Here is a 20,499-nt window from a genome sequence, read left to right on the forward strand (position 1 = left end):
ATCATCAGGAGTTCAGCTCATGTCTGAAAGCAGCTCTTGAAATATGAATCAAGAACGAATCAAGATATTCAAATGCTTGAAATAAAATCCCCCCCCGCCCCCCCTCGTCTTTTTCCACAACAGATGTGCTCATCAGTGTGAGCGCATAACTACATCAAATAGTGTCTCTGTTGAAAGAAGCAGAAGCGATCTACCTCTGTACACTGTGCAAATCTACACATTTCATATTTTTCAGATGCATTATTCACTTTTATGGCGCTTCACTGTTCTACCAGAAGAGGAAAGAGGGAAAAAAAAAGCAGGGAGAGTTGCAGGGATGAGGTTTTGCATGAGAGTGTGCCTGGCCCTCGGCCCGAGCTATGAAGACACAGAGACGAGGACCTCATCCTGCCCTCAACCATTTTTCCTTTCCCTCTCTTTTTTTTTTTTTTTATAGTCAGCGGAGAACCTCTAGTTACACTCAGAGTTGAATGGGGAAGCATAAAGTTTCCTCAAATGTTTTACAGCTGAACACGGGGGGAAAAAAAGGAGAGACGACACAAGTGCAAGTACTTTTTGGGGGAAATGGAAGTGAGATAACATTCGGTTTTTTTTAGGTTATGCAAACCCATAAATATCGATGAGGTGCACAATGGCAAGATTTGAGCTTTGACCTTTTTGGGGTCATTGTTACACAGACTTCCTTGAGGCTCATTATATTCATGTCTCTGTTTGCCTCTCGCTCCTGATTTTTCCTCAATCTTCCCCCCATGTTGCTCCCTCTCGTGAGGAGTAAAAGCCATTTATTCTAATAGAGACAGAGCCAATTCAAGCAATCACGACTAAGCCATAAGCCTCAGGTCTATAAATCCACTCACTTGACTGCTTAAGCTTGTGGCTCGGAAGAAAAGGAAGATTGGGATATTGAAAGAAAGATCCTTGTCCCCAAGTGGAAACGACCCATCTGTGTTATCTCTATAGATTTGACCTACATACTGTTAACTACATGCATGTCCATCAGTTTTAATGTATTAACTGTCATTCAGTGTTGCAGGGATCCAGAGCAATTTCTCATAATCCCCATCTTTTGAGCTGAAATTGTGAAATTAGACAACACTGTCTAATTTCACAATTTCTGTGGTCCAGGCAGTTTTCACATCCAGGCTATTACGGAAACCCCACTAGCACTAATTATAAATAGTAAAGGGAAGGGGGAAATTATTTTTATCTTTCGATTTTAGGAGTGAAAACAGAACGAGGGAGAAAGTGAGTCAATTAAGGAAGTGCAGCTCCAGTTTCCTGATTAGTGGCTCCTTGACATGAAGTCATCTGATATGACCAGAGCGTGGTGAAACTTCCTCAAATAAGCAGACGCACCGCGGCACAGTCAGAGTGAGATCCAGGGACAGACGGACAGGGAAAGGTGGGTCAAGAGACACTGGGTCAAATGTTAGACTGGTGAGGAGACAGACAAGTTGATTATTGAGGACATTCAAAATAATTGGGGGCCAGACGGAGACAGAAATCCAGGAAAAATTGAATATATTCAATGATATGTGGCTTTATTTGTTTGCATGGATGTTGGACATACAATTGGCCCCTCTGTAAATGTTGGGGCCCCTTTATGTCCCCCCCGATTTAGAAAAATCCTAGATCCGCCACTGTCCGCTTTCCCTCAGTTAACATCACAAGACAAAAAGTCCGGAATTAATCAACCATGGCTCGTGTGAGTCTGAGTTCACAGCAGAGGGAAGGGCGTCCCCGTGTGTCCATACATCCGTTGTGTCCATCTGTCTTGTCGTCCAGCCACATGGGAAAACCCAGGGGTGGACGAGGGCAGACAGTCAAAGGACGATGAGTCCTGGAGGGGCACACCTTTACTCTCCTCTCGCACTCGTTTCAAAGCCGCCCACGCTTATCACATGACTGCCATTACAGTTCAGACACAAATACATCAGAGAGCTTTGACTAAAACAGAAGGAGAAGAAAAAGTGACAGGGTGATAAGTTTGCAGACTGTCAGGGGAAATAAAGCGTCTGTTTTCCAAGCGGGTCTTTTGAAACAGAGGCGAATCGGAGGCACGAGGAAGGAGCCGTTTCCCCTTTCCTCATCGCATGCAGTTCACAGTGAGTTCAAGCTGCCAAAACCTATGTGGGGTGAGAACTGCACAGGCACGCTATTTGGCAGCTTTGACGCAGCCTGTGCATGACATTGGAAAATAAGCAATACGATATGATTGACTTATACCACAGTGGCTTTGGGCTTCCACCTTCAGAAACAAAACCCGGCCGTTTATGGTTTCGCGTAAGCCTTTATGATCCGCTCAGTTTGTCTGATAACTGATAACAACTTCTAATAACGAGCAATCAATCCACGGCATGCATTTCCTCACAGCCTTTAATATGGTTGTAATAGAGCTAGATTATGGGCTTTCACAAGCATGACACCATCACAAGGACCTGTAAATCCATTACTGTGATGGTTATCAGCAGAAACAACAAGCACCGATAGATACAAAAATCAAAAAACCAGCATGTTTCCTCAGTTACCAGAGGAGAGATCTCAGCCCTGCGACCACAGCACTTTTGAAATCACTTTGCAGAGGCTTGCTTCCATTCTCCTTTTCACTAGAGGGAAGCCTTTTCATAAAAAGTTATACGAGTCCCCATCTGAGAGGACCTGGCTCCGTTTCTTGTTGCCATCTTTTTAAATCAGCCTTTGCCTCCGGGGTATTTAACTTTGATTAAAAAAGCAGAGTTGATCATGAGCTCTGGAAATATGTCGGATGCATTATGTATTGAAAAGTATAAAAGCAGCCAGGCGGCCTTATGCCTGTATTTATGCTTGGAAATTGTCCCCTGAATAACATGTGACATTGTCTGCGGGGAATTCTTGGAGCTGAAATATGTCAGTGGTCTTAAATGAAGTGAAATTCCACATTTGAAGGCATCCGACCATATATTTTGGCTACAATATGTGAAACGCATTGTGTGATAGCATTTTACAGATGAAGCATAATGTCTACAGGTCTGAAGAAGACCTCAGGATTTGTTGGCTTCCACCTATAAGCGATTGGTTTCTAATTCCATATTTAGGGTTAGAAAAATGTCCCCAAAGACATTGAAAGTCAATATACTTAAATAGGTGTAATCTAAGTGACAAAAGTTACAGAAGATCTCAAGGGTCTAAAGATACCAGGGGTGCAGTTGTTCCTTTATGCTAAGCTAAGCTAACCACAGCCCATGACACCCAGGCATGAGAGTGATTTTAATTCGCTCGTGTGATTCTCTAAAGCAAACAAACATGCTCCACTTTCTTTTTAATGTCCTTAAATAACACGGTGAGGCCCGACGGTTTAGTTACTCTACGAGGAATTATAAAACATTATGATCCTGCAAGAACAAAACAGGCTTATTGACGGTTGCTGGTTCCAATTCTCAGTTCAGATGGGAGAACATGATAGTGAGGAAAGAAAATGTGCTTAATACTCTCCCTCAACAACTCAGACTCCCTGAAGCAGTGCGTTGAGTAAAGAGGAGACAGCTAAAACATGATTGTTCTTTATTCTGACACGATGTTATAACACATGTACACTCATCAGAACTCCACCTGGATGAATCAGCGTTTAAAACAGAATCGCCGGAAAAGCTTAACTAATCAAAAGCCATTGTATTATGTTATCATTCTGCAGGGTTTAATAACATGAGACAAATGAGGGCAATAAAGCAAAGAGGCAAGTTAATCATAGAACATGCGAAGGGGGAAATCTGAGTTGATTTGTCTTCATCTTCACTCCATCGGTGCTTTGGTCAGTCACTTTCGCTTCTGGATCGCTTTGCTGTATGCGTTAACCGTGAGTGACATCTATGTTCCACTTCGGAAAATCTGAGTCGATGCATGCAGTCCCAAAACAAAACCCCCCCCCCCCAAAAAAAGGCTCCTCTTGACCCCTTTTTGTATGTGCGTGAATCCAAAGATTTATGGAAGCTGCACAAGAGTATAGGCTGCAAGAATCCTCGACCCTCTAACACAAGTTATTTTGTTTGTTGTCAGGATGTGGTTGAAACACCATCTTCTGAGCCCAGAGATTCGGTATCGCGGTCGGCTCGGCCGGGAGCCAGTGTATTCAGAGAGGTTTAGTCCCAGAATAAAAAATTTTAAAAAAGGAAGAAGAAGAAGCAAATACTCCTCCAAACTTAAAACCCTTTAGAGACTAATCAGGAACAGGGTCAAAAAATGTCATAACAATGGAACCTTCCAACAAAAGTAAAGCTCTCCACTTTGTGTAAACCCTCCTGGGATATTCACATCCAGTAAACTAAGAGCATAACTCGTTTGGCTTGGCCTGCCGCCCTTATCAGTTAAGACTTCTGAAGCCAAAGCCTGGTGCGGGCTTAGAGCAGAAGCAGCCTGATAATGTTACAATGCAGATTGTTAATGTTTTGTTAACAAGAGCGAGTGACAGCCTTTATTATACCTTGACAAAAAAAGATTGATGGACACTTATTAGTGGGCACAATGTGCTGTGGCCAGCTCGGTCCGAAACCCCGAAGAATCGCATTTTTGACATTTGACGACATTGAATTGTTTCGGGAGAAATGAAAAAGTAAAAGCATGCTGCTGTGACGATTTGACTAATATTCATGTTCGTTTGCTCCCTTCTCCTGCACCTCCTGCTCTTCTGAACTTGGAAAAACACGAGACGTCGTATATTTGTACGACTTTTTCTTTCTTTAATTCTTGGCCGCTGTTGCAATTGTTTATGAGATGATGTTTAGAATAGACAGTTTTCACTTTGTTAACCACAGCATATTTGGCTGGTGGGGGTTTGGAGGGAACAAGCCTCAGCCAAGTGAACCTCTCAAACCTTGACCTTTGCCTCTTTAACGCCCACACGCTCCTGCTCTCTCCCGTCTGCACACACGTCCGTGCACACACACAGACAGACAAACACAAACACACACACACACACACACACACACACACACACACTCTTGAAACATTTTTGCAGCGCCTACCTCTTCTGCAAAAGTATGAAAAATACTCCGACACACACATGAAGGGGAAGAGGTGATACAAAAACACACATGGCAACACATGGAGTGCACACACACACACACACACACACACACACACACACACACACACACACACACACACACACACACACTTACACAGTTACACTTACACGCACACTCTCTGGCCAAGTGACTGCACTGCTGAGGTTGTGACCTTCTGCGCCTCCCCCCTCCACACACACTCCTCCTCCACCATCTCCCAGGCTGTCTGTCTGGGGGCCTGATAGAGGCGAAGGAGGCAGGGGTCAGCGAGGGGCGTAGCGGGGCAGGAAGAGGACTGGTGATTTGGAGGAGGAGGAGGAGGAGGAGGAGGAGCGGAGGTAGGGTGGGGAGGGTTGGTGGGGGTGAACATATCCCTGACCCTCTTTCCCATTCCTGGCAGCCACACTGCCGCTCCGGGGGAGAGAAAGAAAAAGGGAGAGAGGGAGGCCCGGCAAATATTTGCGATGGATCCACACCCACAGACCAGATAGTGGACACCCGCACTCACACACTGATGAGGAAGACTTGAGGAGCTTTGGTTGTGTCCAGCTGTACGTCCATCAGTCAGTCAGTCAGTCAGTCAGTCAGTCAGTCAGTAAGTCCACTAGTTTAGTCCACACGGAAATATCTCAACAAGTATAGGATAGAATGGTAAAGGACATGCTAATGGAAGCATATGGGTCAAAGTACTGTTGTGCCTAAGTACCATAGCTTGTATATAAAGATGGACGACACTCGCATTATCAGAGAAATTCATTTATCCCGGATACGAATGCTGTGTAGGAGTCTGCGCAGGAGCGATCGAGCCACAATATCAAGGTCTCGCCGATATATGCACTGGACCAATTGTGAGTCATTCTTATGAAATGTCTCTTAGAATTCTGCCAATTAAACACATTCGAATAAAATTTGCTTCGATACAAAATTAGCCATAGAGACATGGCTTTTTTTTTTAAACAACTGCAGATAAAGTCTGTTCAATATTTCATGTCAAAATTGGTGATTTGCATATTTTACATTGAAAGTGAAAATCCTATTTTTGGCCACATGCCGGCCACTTCAACCTGCACTTTCGCACCATGAACCGCCAAGGGACTTTCCATCAATTCTGAGGAAATTCTCTGAAAGCATTTTCACCAGAAAGACAAGATTCTCAAAAACCACAAATTCCCTTTTTCGAAGAACTCTTCGGTCACATTGGATTTTCACAGCAACCGGCTTTGGGGAGCACCACAGAGCTCAGTTCTCTGTGGTTTCAAATGGAAGAACAAAACTGAGACTACATTTTCAGATTCATCTGCTTCTATGAGGCTCGAGTGATCGGGCTGAGCCAGAAACTCTGTACACGTGTGCGTGAGCACGGCCGGATACGAGAACAAGTGAACAAGTGGACAGTGGTGGAATAGTGTGAACAGACGGGTGAGGAAATGAGGTGGCAGGCATTCAGCAGGGGTGCTTTGGAAACGCAGGTGCCTTAATTGTCCTCCAATAAAGCCTCGGCGAGTGGGCAAACCTGTGAATGAGTGTCTGTTAAAGAGGGGAGATGAATGAGGCGCACGTGAATAAATGAAGGAGTGAATGAGTGAGCACACGAGGGCCTGGAAGAGCAAGCACTCGGTGGGGAGGCTGGAGGGGCCTGTGGATTTAGTGAGGGTGGGGGGTAGGAAGAGACAAGTGATGTGATGTATGGGAGGTAAAGAAAGCCCAGAAGGAGGAGAGGAGGAGGCAGCAGTGGAGAGAGATGCTGAAGAAGCATTAGGGAGAGGGTGGGTAGGAGAGAAGGATGGTGGAAGGAGGGGTGGGGGTGGAGGGGTGCAGAAATCAGCATAGAGGTGGGGGTGAGGGGGGGTGAGGGAGTTTTAGTCAGGCCCGTCTCAGACAATATGACATGGCACACGCTATTAATTCTGGCTCAGCGGAGAGACCCTGCCTCGCCATCTGCTCAGGGTCAGGGGCGTTCGCTGGGGTCGGCGTCACATCCACTTGCCCCCCCCCCCCCACATCCACCCACTTACACACACACACACACACACACAGAACCCCCCTCCTTCCCCTCCCCTCCGCCCCCTCGCCTGGCAGACACCCGGCCAGGCCCGCGTGCATTTCCATAAAACAATTGCAAGCCAACCTGCTCCCGTGTCGGGTGGGTGGGGTTAAGAGGGGAGTGGAACGCTGGCTAGCCCACACCCCCCAACAATGGCCTGTCAGATGAAAAGGCCCTTGGTGAACTTGATATACATTACAAAAGAGCCACACCACGGCAGGCCCCGGGACCAGCCTTGCCGACCTGCGGTTGAATTTGAGCTTGGCGTTCGTCCGTTTGTTTGCAGTTTGCCCCCACCTCCTTCCTCTTAACCCCACCACCAAAACTGCAGCCACACACACACACACACACACACACACACACACACACACACACACACACACACACACACACACACACACACAAGCTTATTTTTCAAAGCTTAAACAATCGTTTTGATTAATCGTTAATTAATCAAATGAAAGGCAGAAAATAATAAAATTATAATTTATACAAATTGTTTTCAATTGTTAAAGAAGTATCTATATCCTTTAAATTACCCACCAACATTACTTGTGGTACCTCAAAAATAATACTAAGATGAAAAAATGCACCTTGCACAACTGTTCTAAAACTAACTGTTAGAAAAAAAGAACCTAAAAACTAAATATATCACATCATAATAAATACAATGATTTATTGCACAGTGAGAGCGAAAACCTTGGAAATGGTGGCGCTCCTGTTCCCTGCCATCGCGTGCAAGAGGCGGCAAAGCTACGAGATATTGGGTCCCTAATTCTGTTGCTTAAGATCAGGATTAGAACTAAAACAAGAGAAGATCAGACGGCTGGAAGTGGTATCGCTGTGACAACACACGACTTCCTGTCTGCGTTTCCCCCTCCTCCACTCACCATCCATCCATTCATCCATTCATCAATTCATCCCTCGCTGCCTTTGCTTCTTAAACAAAATACAACCTCTTGATTTCTTTGACCTCTTTGGCGTTTGTGCGCAGGTTCATCAACCAACCAGCCATGTAGATGGGCGAGGAGTTTAAGTCCCTCCTGTGCCACCCCTTCCCCCCCACCCCCCCACCCGAGCTAAATCCCTTAATCTGCTCTCGGACACGTCTGGAGGGCAAAACAAACAAATAGGATCCCCCCCCACTTGTCCTCCTCCTCCTCCTTTCTACCACCAGCTCCACACACACATGCATGCAGATCCCCCCCCCCCCCCCCCCCCCCCCCCCCCCCCCCGAGACACCCCCGAGCCCCTCCACCGAACATGACATCACCGAGAGGAGAGGGTGACATTCACCCCCTCAAGGTTAATGAAGTGAGGTTGTGACCACAGAGCCGGCGATTCAAGTCACGACAGCGGATGTCTGGAAAAATCCTCCCAAGTCTGCAACAGGAAGAAATATTTCTACATTCCTCTTTCCACAGCAGTGAAGGACAATGTGATTTATCCAGGAGCTGCTGTGATAAAAGAGCAAATCATTATCAAGGGTTAAATGACATAATTTCAGCTTTTGGCCAAACGCTGTCTTCCTTGTTGATTAAAGCATCTGATCATGCTCGTGTCACTGTGGTTTCTTGGTTTAGAGATGAGCTCATTGACAGATCACACCCTGTACTTGCTCGTATCTGATTTCTTCGGGTCTGTTCTACGGCCTCTGATCTTTTATCTGAACAATCAGACGGAAGAGTTCTAAAACCATCACAAATCCCAGTTTTACTTATAATGTACGTTTTTTATCTAAGGCATTCCTCAGGGTTCGTTTCCAGAGCCTCTGCAGTTCTCTCTATAAACACTGCTACTGTGTTTCAATGTATAGTCTAAAAGATTCTAAATATCATTTTTATGCATATGATACAATTTGTATAAACAGAGGGCTCATAAGTTTAAAAAAAAGAAGCTAAAATGAAGTAATTGTCTTCAAAAAGGTTCAAACTGAACCTGCTGTTTCCAACATCTTAGTGTCTGGAGGGCTTTTGTGTAAGTCTTAATATTCAATGCCTGCTTTTAATGTCCTTTGTATATATTGAGCCAATTCAAAAAAGCAAACTGCTCTCATTGAGCCACCCTCTGGTTCAATGTAGATGTAAAGGTTGAATAAATGAATGTGAGATTGAGAGGAGGCCTGCAGGCTTGTTTGACATCTTCTCTTGTGTGCAGACGTTTGTACGTCCTCCTACATGTGCATCAGTTGGTCTAAATGAGGTGTATTAGCCATTAAATCAAACGTGTGCTTCTTTATGTGAGGGGGGGGGGGTGCTGCTGCTCCTGCAGAAGGTCAAAGGTGAAAGGTCGGGAGACGAGCGTGATGCAGTGTCATGGACGGCAGCTGGTTCCTCAGTTGATGACCTCCAGGGAAAAAGGAAGAAGGGAAAAGATGAAACCTCGCTGATCTCCAAATAAAACCACTCAAAGAGTAACGCTGCAGACGCAGACAGGGAGTGAGTCCAAACATCAATTGAGGCCAAAAGAAAAACGTGCATCTATTTATATGCGTCTCTGTTGTCAGTCCTCAATCCGGCCTCCCCCTCTCCTCCCCCTTTCCCTGCCTATAAACCAACTTTATTACCTTTAAATAAAAATCATTTCCCCATATTTCTCCTCTTTTCTCCTTTTCTTTCCGTTCAATTTTAGCCTCTTCCTCCCTCCGCTGCGGGTTACCTCCGATTCCTGACTGGGTGGGAGCCGCGATGGGCCACAAACGATGATGTCACGGCTGTTATTTTCAAAAAAGGGGTGAGCTCATTGGCTAAAACCACAGAGGAGCTGGCATCCAAGTGTCAGGGAACAAGCGGCCCGAGGTTGCCAGAGGCCTGGCCCTGGATTTTTCGTTTGCGTTACATCTGGGGAACGGATCTGGGACAAGTTGTCTTTTCTGTCAATCTATTGCTCTTCTATCTCTCACTCAGGAGATATAAAGTCGTTAAAAGACGGGGATACACTGGAAAAGAAAGAAAGTGACATTAAGACCCGGCGAGAATAAATAACACTGCTTTTCAGATTTGAGAGTCTGGCTTAAAGTCCTCAAGGAGCAGATATGGGAGTGTGGAGGCCAGCAGCCACACGCTAGTTGACCATGACATGGAAAGAGTGACACGGCTGTGCAAGATGTGCCAGAGGACTGATAAAACACCAACCGCTCCTCCTATGATTCCAGTTCAAACTCCCGGCCGCAGCAGTTCCTGTTGACTTTCATACGAATGACGAAGGAAAAAATCAACTCACGCATAATTCAAAGTTGTCAAAACATTTGAATTAACTGAACATTTGTTGGTGGTTCAGTGCCGTAAATCTCCTTCATCAGCAGATAAAGTCAGCGCACGGTGCGTCACCTCACATCACAATATCGCTGCTTCACTTCGAATAAAGTTTGAAGGAAAAACGTTTTCTCATCAAAGTTTTACTGGCTGAATCCTATAAACAAGACCCTCCGCAGGATTAATAATATTTCCTTAGATATTTCACAATTCACAAGAATATTCTTTATGGAAAACAAATCAAAATCAAATAAAGCCGCTTTATGAATTGATGTATAATACACGGTTCTGTTTCTCACGACTGTTCTGGTCTTCTGGATATGGCAGTAAACACTTTTATGATGCACACAAAAAACCATTCACTGCACATGGCAAAGATGAAATCAAATCCTTGTCTGAGGGGACAGACCTCAGGAAGTGAATTGCATTCGCTCAAGACATAATAGAAAGAAATAGAAAGAAATAATAGAAATATGTGCTTTATTAGATTTTTATTTTGGACTTGAGAAGTTTTGACAATAAGAAAAAATCCTCCTCTTTTTCTGAATCAGCTCAAAATCCTTGTACTTTCTGTTTGAGCAATCCCAAAGTCCTGAGGTGCCTCAGACAAACTAATAACAATTCCATCTTTATTACTTAAAGAGTATAAATATCTCCCAGGGTCTCAAACCAAAATAAAACTGGACCAAACACAGGCTGGACACGTTCTCAGTTATCGATTAAAGTAATGTGATAACTGAGCACATGATCAGAAAGTACAACCTGGAAACCACTGAGCTCCACAGATGTTTGTTATTTATTGTCAATGAGAACAGTTTTGTGTTTTTGCGATTTAATCTAATGCAAACATCCCAAATTGAATGATATACACATCAATTTGTAGAATGGGAATTAGTGGAAGTCGGGCCCATTGTGTGTGACATGTATATACACACTGCGGCTGCCAAAAACACATTGTAGACACTGTGTGTGTGTGTGTGTGTGTGTGTGTGTGTGTGTGTGTGTGTGTGTGTGTGTGTGTGTGTGTGTGTGTGTGTGTGTGTGTGTGAGTGTGTCACAACCCATCTAAATGCACTGAGGGTACACAGAGGCCAACAGACTGAAATACGGATGAGGTGATTTTCTGCTTTCTGGCTTTTCAATAAACTTATCTGTGCCACACATCTGTGTGCCAGCCAGGCTGTTTGTGAATGTGTTTGCATGCATGTGTGTGTGTGTGTGTGTGTGTTTGCATGCCTGTGTGTATGTGTGCCTGCATGTGTGTGCATGCGTGTGTGTGTGTAAGGGTCAGTCTGGGCAGCAGCTATGAAGAAAAGGAGTGTTTCATCATAGGAGGTGGGTCTGGGCAACGTGCCAACCAGCCTGACACACACACACACACACAGACACACACACACATACACACAGCCCGAGGCAGTGGCCCTGTGCTGTTGATGCCTGCAGGCAGGCCTGACCACTCGCCGCCCCCACAGACACGCCGAGGACACAGAGAGAGCAGAAAAAGAGAGGGATCGAGGAAGATGAGAGGAGCGGAGAGAGAAGAGCTGCGGGGGTGAGGGTGGAAGGGTGAGGAGGCAGAGAAGCGAGCGGACAAGCTGATAAGGTGGAGATGGAAACCCAGGCTGATAATGATAGACGGAGGAAAACAAGAGAGAGAGAGAATGAGGTGTCAGGAGAGGAGGAAAAAACGATTGGGGGGGGAGAAAAAAAAGATGGCTAAAACAAATGGAAAAAGGGGAAATGGGATGATTGGGGTGGGTTATAAGTTGGTGTGTTTGTTGTGGGAGGTGCAGCGAGGGGTCCAGAGTCTTGGAAAGAGGGGGGAGACGGAGAGAACAGGGAGAAGAGGAATGGAAAAACAGTGGAAAATGTTTTTTTATAAAAGGAACAGGGGGTGACACAGACAGACAAGGGCTGTAGGGATAGTGGAAAAAAGGATAAGATAAAGGAGTGTAGGCAGGGGGAGTGTGTGTGTGTGTATGTGAGAGAGTGTGTGTGTGTGCCTCAGAGGCAGAAAGAGGAGATGAGTGGGTGAGAAAAAGAAACATTAGTGGTTTGACAACATACAAAGCTCCCTTTAATTGAACTGATGGAGAGATGAGAGAACTTATGCCACAGAGAGACAAAGAGATGAGGCAGGAAATTAGAGGAAGAAAAGAGGATGGGACGCTGAGACCCCGACACAAAGACGAAAAAGATAAAAGAAATAAAAAGACGAGGGACATATTTAAGCAATAGGCTACTGTACACGCTTGGAGAATCGTATCCGGGATCTTTTGGCTTCATTTTCATTTTTGAGTTCTTCATCAAATTACGAGCAACTCAGTGTATGGCTGGTGTTAAAAATTAAGCTATTTCCGTAGCATTTCATGGTATAGTACAACACCCATTTTTACTGTACATATGACAATAAAGTCTTGTATCTCTTGAATTTGCAGTAGTTGCATGATTGATCAAACACTGATTATTAGTCAATCGTACTGGTGGCTGGCCCCCAAATCAAACTCTGCCCAGGGCCCCATAGATGCTTGGTCCGGCCCTGCGTGAGAGATACAGCAAGACAGGCGGCCTTAGAGAGAGAGAGAGAGAGAGAGAGAGAGAGAGAGAGAGAGAGAGAGAGAGAGAGAGAGACAGAGAGACAGAGAGACAGAGTGAGACAGGGGAAGAGAAAGAAAGAACGCCTGTGTTGGTGCCAGAGTGGAGTGTAGGGTTTCCTGAGACTTGTTTTCCTGACTTAGCCGTTCTGTAAGCCCTCCATCTACTTCCCCTGAATGTCCTATGTTACACACACACGCACACACACAGGGACGCATGCACACACACACACACACACACACCTCTCCTCTCCTCGCTACATATCGCGGCAGATAAAGGTTTTTGGGGAAAACTGAGCCCAGTTCCTTTGGGCTAAACCCGCGCTCCGGTTACACCACCACGTTCCAGAGCACAATTCCACAGAGCTGGGCTGAGTTTACTTAGGCAATTCCTCTCTCCTCAACATGCTGCACAATCACCCCCACAGCACTTATCTCTGTTATTGGAACTCGGCTTCTATCAATCCCCTTCCATCTAAATATTATTGGAGGCAGAGATAATAAAAAGTTGCAATAAATATGCGAAACAACATTGGGAGTGCACAGCAGGACCACTTCCTTAGCAGTTTACATTCGAAATGAATGTGTTAATATGCGAAGCGTGCATCTGCAAACCACCGGCTGGAAGGAAGCGCTTAAGAAAGTAAAGTTCTTCACTCAAAATTCACTGTGAAATGTCAAACGCAGTATTTTGGATGTGACTGACATTTTAAAAGTAGAAGAGTCGGTTCCTGTGCTTCGGAGCAAGGAGGCGTTTTATCTCAGAGCCATTAAAGATCCATCGACTTATCCGTCATGTTAATTCGTCTGTGGTCCATTTAATGGTTGATTTGATCTCTAGCTCTGAAAGTACATGGCTGAGAGTCAAGAGATTCATCATCCTTATGCGGCAGACGCGTGGATTTCTCTGCAAAGGCAACTTGTAACTGCAGGAGCGATAATATTTTGTGTAGACGCAAAAAAACATACTGCAACACAGCATTTTATAATAAACCTCCTCAACATATTTCTATGTATTAGCACAGCCATGCTAGACTGTCTGCAGCCCATAGAATGTGTAAAAATAAGGTGTAGCCGCAGTGTGACAGGTTTAAACACAGTGATGGACAGGTGACAGGTGTTTCGACTGTGTTCTTTAAAAAGTAATTTGATGTGTACTTTTCACTTCTTGGTTTGGCCGATGTCTCATCCACTAACATGGAGGAGGTGGTGTTTATGACCCTCTACTGCAGCCAGCCACCAGGGGGCTGTCTAAATGACTTATGTGCGGGTCACGTAACTCCATATATTCCACGAAGCGATGCCACATACTCGTTTCTTTTTGTTGACATCACGTAAATCCAAGCTTGATGAGTGGTTTTCATCGCGGCGAAAATAAAACCTAAATCGCAGTAATTCTCAAACTGATCCTTTTAAAGACAAAGTACAACAAAGGACCCGTGGACGGAGCAGAAACACTTTGGATGATCAGTTTGTGGAGCTTGTGATGTGTTCCACACTGTAGGTAGCAGGGAGGCAGCCAGACATCGCTGTGCAGTAGTGTGCATTAGGAATCCAGAAGCCACAAGTACAAGTTGGTTTTCCTTCCTTCTCGCCGCGCCCCCCCCCCACTCCCTCCCTCCCCAACCAGCCCTCCACTCCACTCCCACCCCCAAGCCAAACCACTCTTTCTGATACCTCGGCCTGCGTCCCAATGATTCATTCAACCATCCACCCACTAAAGCAACACTGAAACAAAGAGTGAACGCAACATAAAACAGCCTATACTTTTCCGACCACATGCCTTCGCACAAAGACGAGCAAAGCCCCCCCCAGCCCCCCATCCACACACACATGTTGTATGTTTCGTGCACCCACTTGCATGCCCACAGTATAAAACAAAACAAAAAAAAGAGTCATCCAGATACACACAGACCAAATTACACACAATTGTGTTCATCATATTCCACATCGTTCCATCTCAGTCCGTTTTTTTTAACGAAGCCCAAAGGCAACACCACAGGTCCCGGCCCACATCCAGGGCCCGACCTGAGATGACATCACTCCTCTCCTCTCTCTCTCCCTCTCTCCCCCGTCGCTCTCTCCCCCCTCTGCACCCATCCTTCTCCAACAAAGGGCCGAGTTCCAACACAAATCATCCAACCCTGTCCTTAATGACAGGGTAGAGCTAAGTGATGCCAGGGGGCAGGAGAGCTGGAGGTACTCTGGTCTGGGATGCTGCCCGTTCATTCCATTCCTCCCCGAAACATGTGGTTTGTACTCGCTCTCTGGATGGTGCAGGAGCGGAGGGATGGATGGATGGATGAGGAGAGGCAGGGAAAAGGGAGAGACCACAAAGTAAGCTCACTGCCCATAGGGAGAGATCATTTGTAGCTCAGGTGGGATACGACTCTGCTTTGGACTGGAGGTGGCTTTCTTCTGCGGACGGCATTAAGTAGCAGACGAATACCCTTTCGACAGGATACGAGGATGAGGTCTACGCGTGAAACTCAATCGTTTTTGCAAATTTCCAACTGACATCAGTGCATATGGCTGCTATTTAATCCTGCGGTTAGGTTTAGGGTTATGCACATGACATGACCACGGTTTATTTTTGACCCTCCATCGCGCGCACAGCCAGGGCGAACAAATGTAGGAAATAATGAAGTTCTTGAGCAGCCGTGGAAAAGAAAATCCTTTCCAGGGCTGCGAGGCTTTTGAAAAGGAAACAATATCAGCCTTTCCACAATCTTAATTTGAAATTCATGGTGGCTAAGATATCGTGAAAAGCTGACAAGCAGTCAGTTTTCAAGGCTTTCGACGGCGAGTTCAACCAACGGCTCGTGTCATTAAGAACAAGTACAAGTCAGGTCACGAGTCTTGTGATGGAAAATCTCATGTTGAGTCTTAAAAGAAGTTTATTGTCATTTTGGCACACGTCTCTGTACAAGGCAGAATGCAAAGACAGATTTCAGTCACGAAGGTGCTAAATATGAAACAAGGGACTTTATATTCAAAGAATTCAGAACAAGCTGAAGTCAAATTACAACCAAGATCAAATCCAAAGAGCTCCAAGTCCAAATTACAAGTTTAAGCAAAGTTTTAATTGTTAAAGCAAACACTATGCAACTTTTTAACCTTAAAAAAATAAGTTTTAAAACTTGTTTGATGGTTCAGGAAGCCGGGGATCGTGTGACCAAGTTTACATGGACACACGATCTTCAGATATGAATAAGAATAATGGCGGAATGACGTCAGACATAATGATGAAATGGACGTAATGACTTGAGTCATAATCAGACTTTGCTCTCTAACTTGTAAACAGGAATATGAATGTTGAATCTTAATGTTGTGTTATGAATCTTTGACATGTTACAAAGTGCTGGTTTAATTGTGACTAAGTGCAAATGACGTAACAAGTCATTTAAGTACTGCTGACCATTCCAGGATTTTACCTCAAAACCAGAGACTCACTTGTTTATACTTCTAAGTCTTAAAGGACTCAAGCAGTTAGTCTGTATAAATTTGTCTCCGGCTCTTTGAGCAATAACTCGAAACACATCACCAAGTTTTGTTATGAGATATTCTGAGGACGTTACTGAAACAACTTTGCATGTTACTCATCAGCCAAAAATCTGAAGAGGCAGTTGTTCCAGAATACAAGAGGATAAGTGATTCCTCATGAGTTTTTCATCCTCAGAGCCTTTTTTTTTTTTGACTATATGAGGTAAATGCAGTGAACAGATACAGTGGATTCATCGCTCTTGAGAATACAGATTACCGGCCAGACTCATTATCGAGACCATCACGCCGCGTCGTATCTGCTGCAGAGCTCAGAGATCCCTGCTGGACATCCACCACCCATGAGCCCGCCTGCCTGGTGTGGAGCTGTAAACCTGTCATTGTTCTGGGTCACCTCCCTGAGGATGTCCTTAAGGCCCAACACCACACACACAAGGACACACACACACACTGCAACAGGATTTCTTCCTCCTGGGCCAAAAGTGGACAGCCTGTGTTCCGTCAGAGCGTCCAAAATTCCATGACTTTCCCAGAATTCCCACCCCGAGCCAAGTCATATATTTGGTTGTCATCTGCAAGGCCCCAATGAAAACCCCCTGAGGAACGCAGAGGGAGATTGTGTCGTCCTGTCCACACGTCGTTTACACCCAAAAAACACTGCGGATGGACGCTGGATATCTACTGAAACTATCCAGCTGCCATCGGACACAGGTCGGACTCGATGAATTCATTTTCTCTGTGTGCAAACCACTAATAACAGGATACAGTTCATCTCGCGGCACTAAAATAGCGGGGTGTTGTGTGCATTTTCAACACCGTGAATCACTCGGTCCACTTGCGCGTCGGGGGCTCCAACTACAACAAGACTCCGTACGTCACATTAGATCATAACACTACGCGTGTTTTATCTGTCTTTATTGCATTACACGCTGTTAAGACACAGCTCTGTGAAACTGCATACCTTCTGTATTGTTCACGACAATAAAAAGTTTTAAATGCCGTCTCGGGATTCAACTGTTTATTTTTGATGGAATCCCTCAGCTAGGGGGGGGGGGTGGTTGAAGCAAAGCGGCGTGCCAGGAAATATGAATGAAAACTGACCCAAGACAGTGTTATAAAAGAGCTTTCCATGGCTTTTTAATGTAAGCGCTGGCTTTGATCGGCCGCAGACTTATTTTCACGAATGAACGTGTCAAGTATTAAGGTGCCTTATAAATCACTCTCCCTCTTTTCTCAGCGTTCTTCGGAGGAGCAGCACGATTTGCCTACAGCCTTGGCCCTCTTCGTCAGTAGCCCTGCCTAAATCAACAGTCCCCCTGCTGCTTTAGTGCATAAGAAATTTTAAAGATTGTAATGGGACTTTAAAAAACAGAAACCTGCTATATAACGTGATTGACGGCGGAGGCTTGCACTGGCTCAGACGGTGGTGCTGTAACGGTGTGTGTGTTTAGGATGCGTGACAGTTATATTTCAGCCAGCGTGTGTGTGGTTGTCTGTTAATCAGCTCTGAGCTTAGAGCAATTGTGGTTCTCGAACCTTTTTTCGGTTCCTCGGGAATCGATGGAACCGTGGTGGTCTGCGCGATGAGGTCGGTCCATAACAAGGATTTTCCTTTCTGTTGGGAGAAAAAATGATGGAGGAAATAATAACTTTTTTCCAACCTTAAACTCCAACTAATTGCTGAACATTTCCTCCACAGATCCACATGCGCGCACGAGCCAAGAGGCAGGATTGTTGGCACATCGGAGAATTTCCTACTCATCTCATTCAGAGGTGTTGCTTCATCACATTCACTGGCTGCCTGAAGAGACGTGAAGAAAGAAGGCCCGGTTCAGTTCAGCCAAAAACACAGTAGACACATGTTGCTCCTTTATTTCTAATGTATTTCTACTGGGCATAGTTTTTTGTTGTTGTACCTCTTTCCACTCACCACATTTACTACATGAGACACAAAGAGACTCATAAAAGTGATGGAAAACAGGTTTAAAATCATTCTTTTGCAATCATGTGATGATTAAAGTTCTTTTCAGGTCATAAGTGCAACGGTCTTAAAACTTTCAGAACCACACAGAGGTCAGTTCAACAGCCATCCTGCCAAAAAACACAACTTTAAAAGACAACGCACATCCTCACAGAGGGAAATAAAATCGAATGATGTGGTTGGGTGTCATGTGTTTCTTTAGGGAAGGGGGGGGCTCAGTTTTATTTTATGCAGGGCCCCCTCAGGTCCCTTTTGCCTGGGGCCCCCAAAGTCCCTTGAAACACCCCTGCGTTTGAGACAGTGTGGCATGCTAACCACGCTAACCCAAGAAAGGCAGGGATTGCTTTACACCAGTAACCTGTCATTTAAATAAAAGAAAAAGGGATTGTGCTAATTGCTATTCTAAAATTGTGAAACTTACTGTGCTACGGACGTTGACTCTTAATTAGAAGATGAAGGTTTTTAATGAGTTCAGCTAAAAACAGACTTTAAGAGGGCAGAAGAAAAACCACACAACATGTTTTCACAGATTCTTTGGTGGGTGGCCAAATGACTGCACACACTGTTTATAACTGATAGTTCCTGTGAGAGCCTCAGACGCGCACACACACACACACACACACACACACACACACACACACACACACACACACACACACACACACACACACACACACACACACACACACACACACACACACACACACACACACACACACACACATTGCATCATCTGCCCTTCACCACTGGATCCCTGTGCACACGACGAAGACCCAACGCAACCGCAGCAATGGACTGCAATGCCTCCACGACCGGGCAGTGGAGACGCAACCTTCAACAAACCATAATCAGCTATTTGTGGTGCTGCCCGGGGGCAAATACAAGCATAATACAACAGCACACACACACACACTCACACTCTCACACACACACACACACACACACACACACACACACAGAGAGAGACACAGAGACACACACAGAGCGTTTGGAGTTCCAGTAAGTTCCACGACCACAGTGTAGTCTCTAGGGGACACTGTGTTCCTCTTGACAGAGCTTCTTTGCTTTCTTTCCTGAATGACACATGCACAAACACACGCACACAGTGTAACACTAGCTCGCTGCGGACCACACTGTCACTGGGGCAGCTCGCCTTCGTCCTGCCTGCTGCGAGGCCGGCCCGCTGCCTTTTTTTTCCTAGACATTGCTTCAGACTTATACTATCTGTTTCCACAGCCGTGCGCCTGCTGACCCAGGAATGCGGACGGCACTCCGGTACATTGTTTTACAAGGCCGAGCGGTGTATTTGAGACGTGAAATGTAGACTCTTGGTTGTTTTGTGGGGGGAAAAATCAACAGTGTGTGTGTGTGTGTGTACTTTCTCGTGTGTGCGGAATTTGTTTTGAACTGATAATCTATGATTTTCTTGTTTTTTCTTGTATTTTGGTTAAGTGGTCAGCACTTTCATTATCCTCGTGCAGTGTACTGTACATTTCCTGCATTTTTTCAGATACAGAATTGAAACTCTGATGTCTAATACATCCTGAGCCCTCTGCATACTTTCCCTCAATGGAATAATAAATAAACGAAGTGCATCCACTCCGGGCTGCAATAGGTGGGGGGAACTCCAGCAGTCAGGGGAACTCCAACAATTTCATACATCAAAGTCTGTGTATTGGCCCCGGAGTTTACTATAGAATATGTGCAAACAATTGTAATAAGCATTGCTGGCTCTAGAGGGAGCTGTGCAAAATCTGATGAAGTGCCTTAGGTGATGTCACCTGAGTCAGAGTCGCTTGGGTGTGAAGACTACAAGTTTAAAAATAATCTGAGTTTGGAGTTAGAAAGAAATAAAGTTATCAGACCTCTACCCCCCAACGTCACTACGTAAACGTACAATATATAACTGCAGCCGCACTTTAAATGCTGTAAAGTTGGATTGTCATATATTTTATAGTATATAAAAAAAACATATTATATAATATTGTATTTTGTTTTTTTTAATTTGGGCCGCAACTCATTATTTTCCCAATGAATTGATTCATTGTTTCATCATTTTTGGCTAATTATTTTCGGTCTGGCCTTA

The 20,499-nt window shown here is 45.0% G+C and overlaps 1 protein-coding gene across 3 annotated transcripts in view; it reads right to left on the reverse strand.

Moving 5' to 3' along the window:
• The window catches only part of rbpjb (recombination signal binding protein for immunoglobulin kappa J region b), a 58,849-nt gene extending 46,490 nt beyond the window's left edge, over positions 1–12,359 (reverse strand). For 2 of the 3 annotated variants that reach the window (XM_034615493.1, XM_034615496.1), the window contains exon 1: positions 12,298–12,359. The gene's annotated coding sequence lies outside the window, so the exon portion shown is untranslated. Of the gene's footprint in view, positions 1–6,537; positions 6,545–11,300; positions 11,317–12,297 lie in introns of those variants that run through there. The other variant, XM_034615494.1, reaches the window with a different exon arrangement.
• Positions 12,360–20,499: the final 8,140 nt, after the last annotated feature.

The sequence above is a fragment of the Hippoglossus hippoglossus genome, chromosome 18 (genome assembly GCF_009819705.1).
Source record: "Hippoglossus hippoglossus isolate fHipHip1 chromosome 18, fHipHip1.pri, whole genome shotgun sequence".
NCBI classification, from domain to species: Eukaryota; Metazoa; Chordata; class Actinopteri; order Pleuronectiformes; family Pleuronectidae; genus Hippoglossus; species Hippoglossus hippoglossus.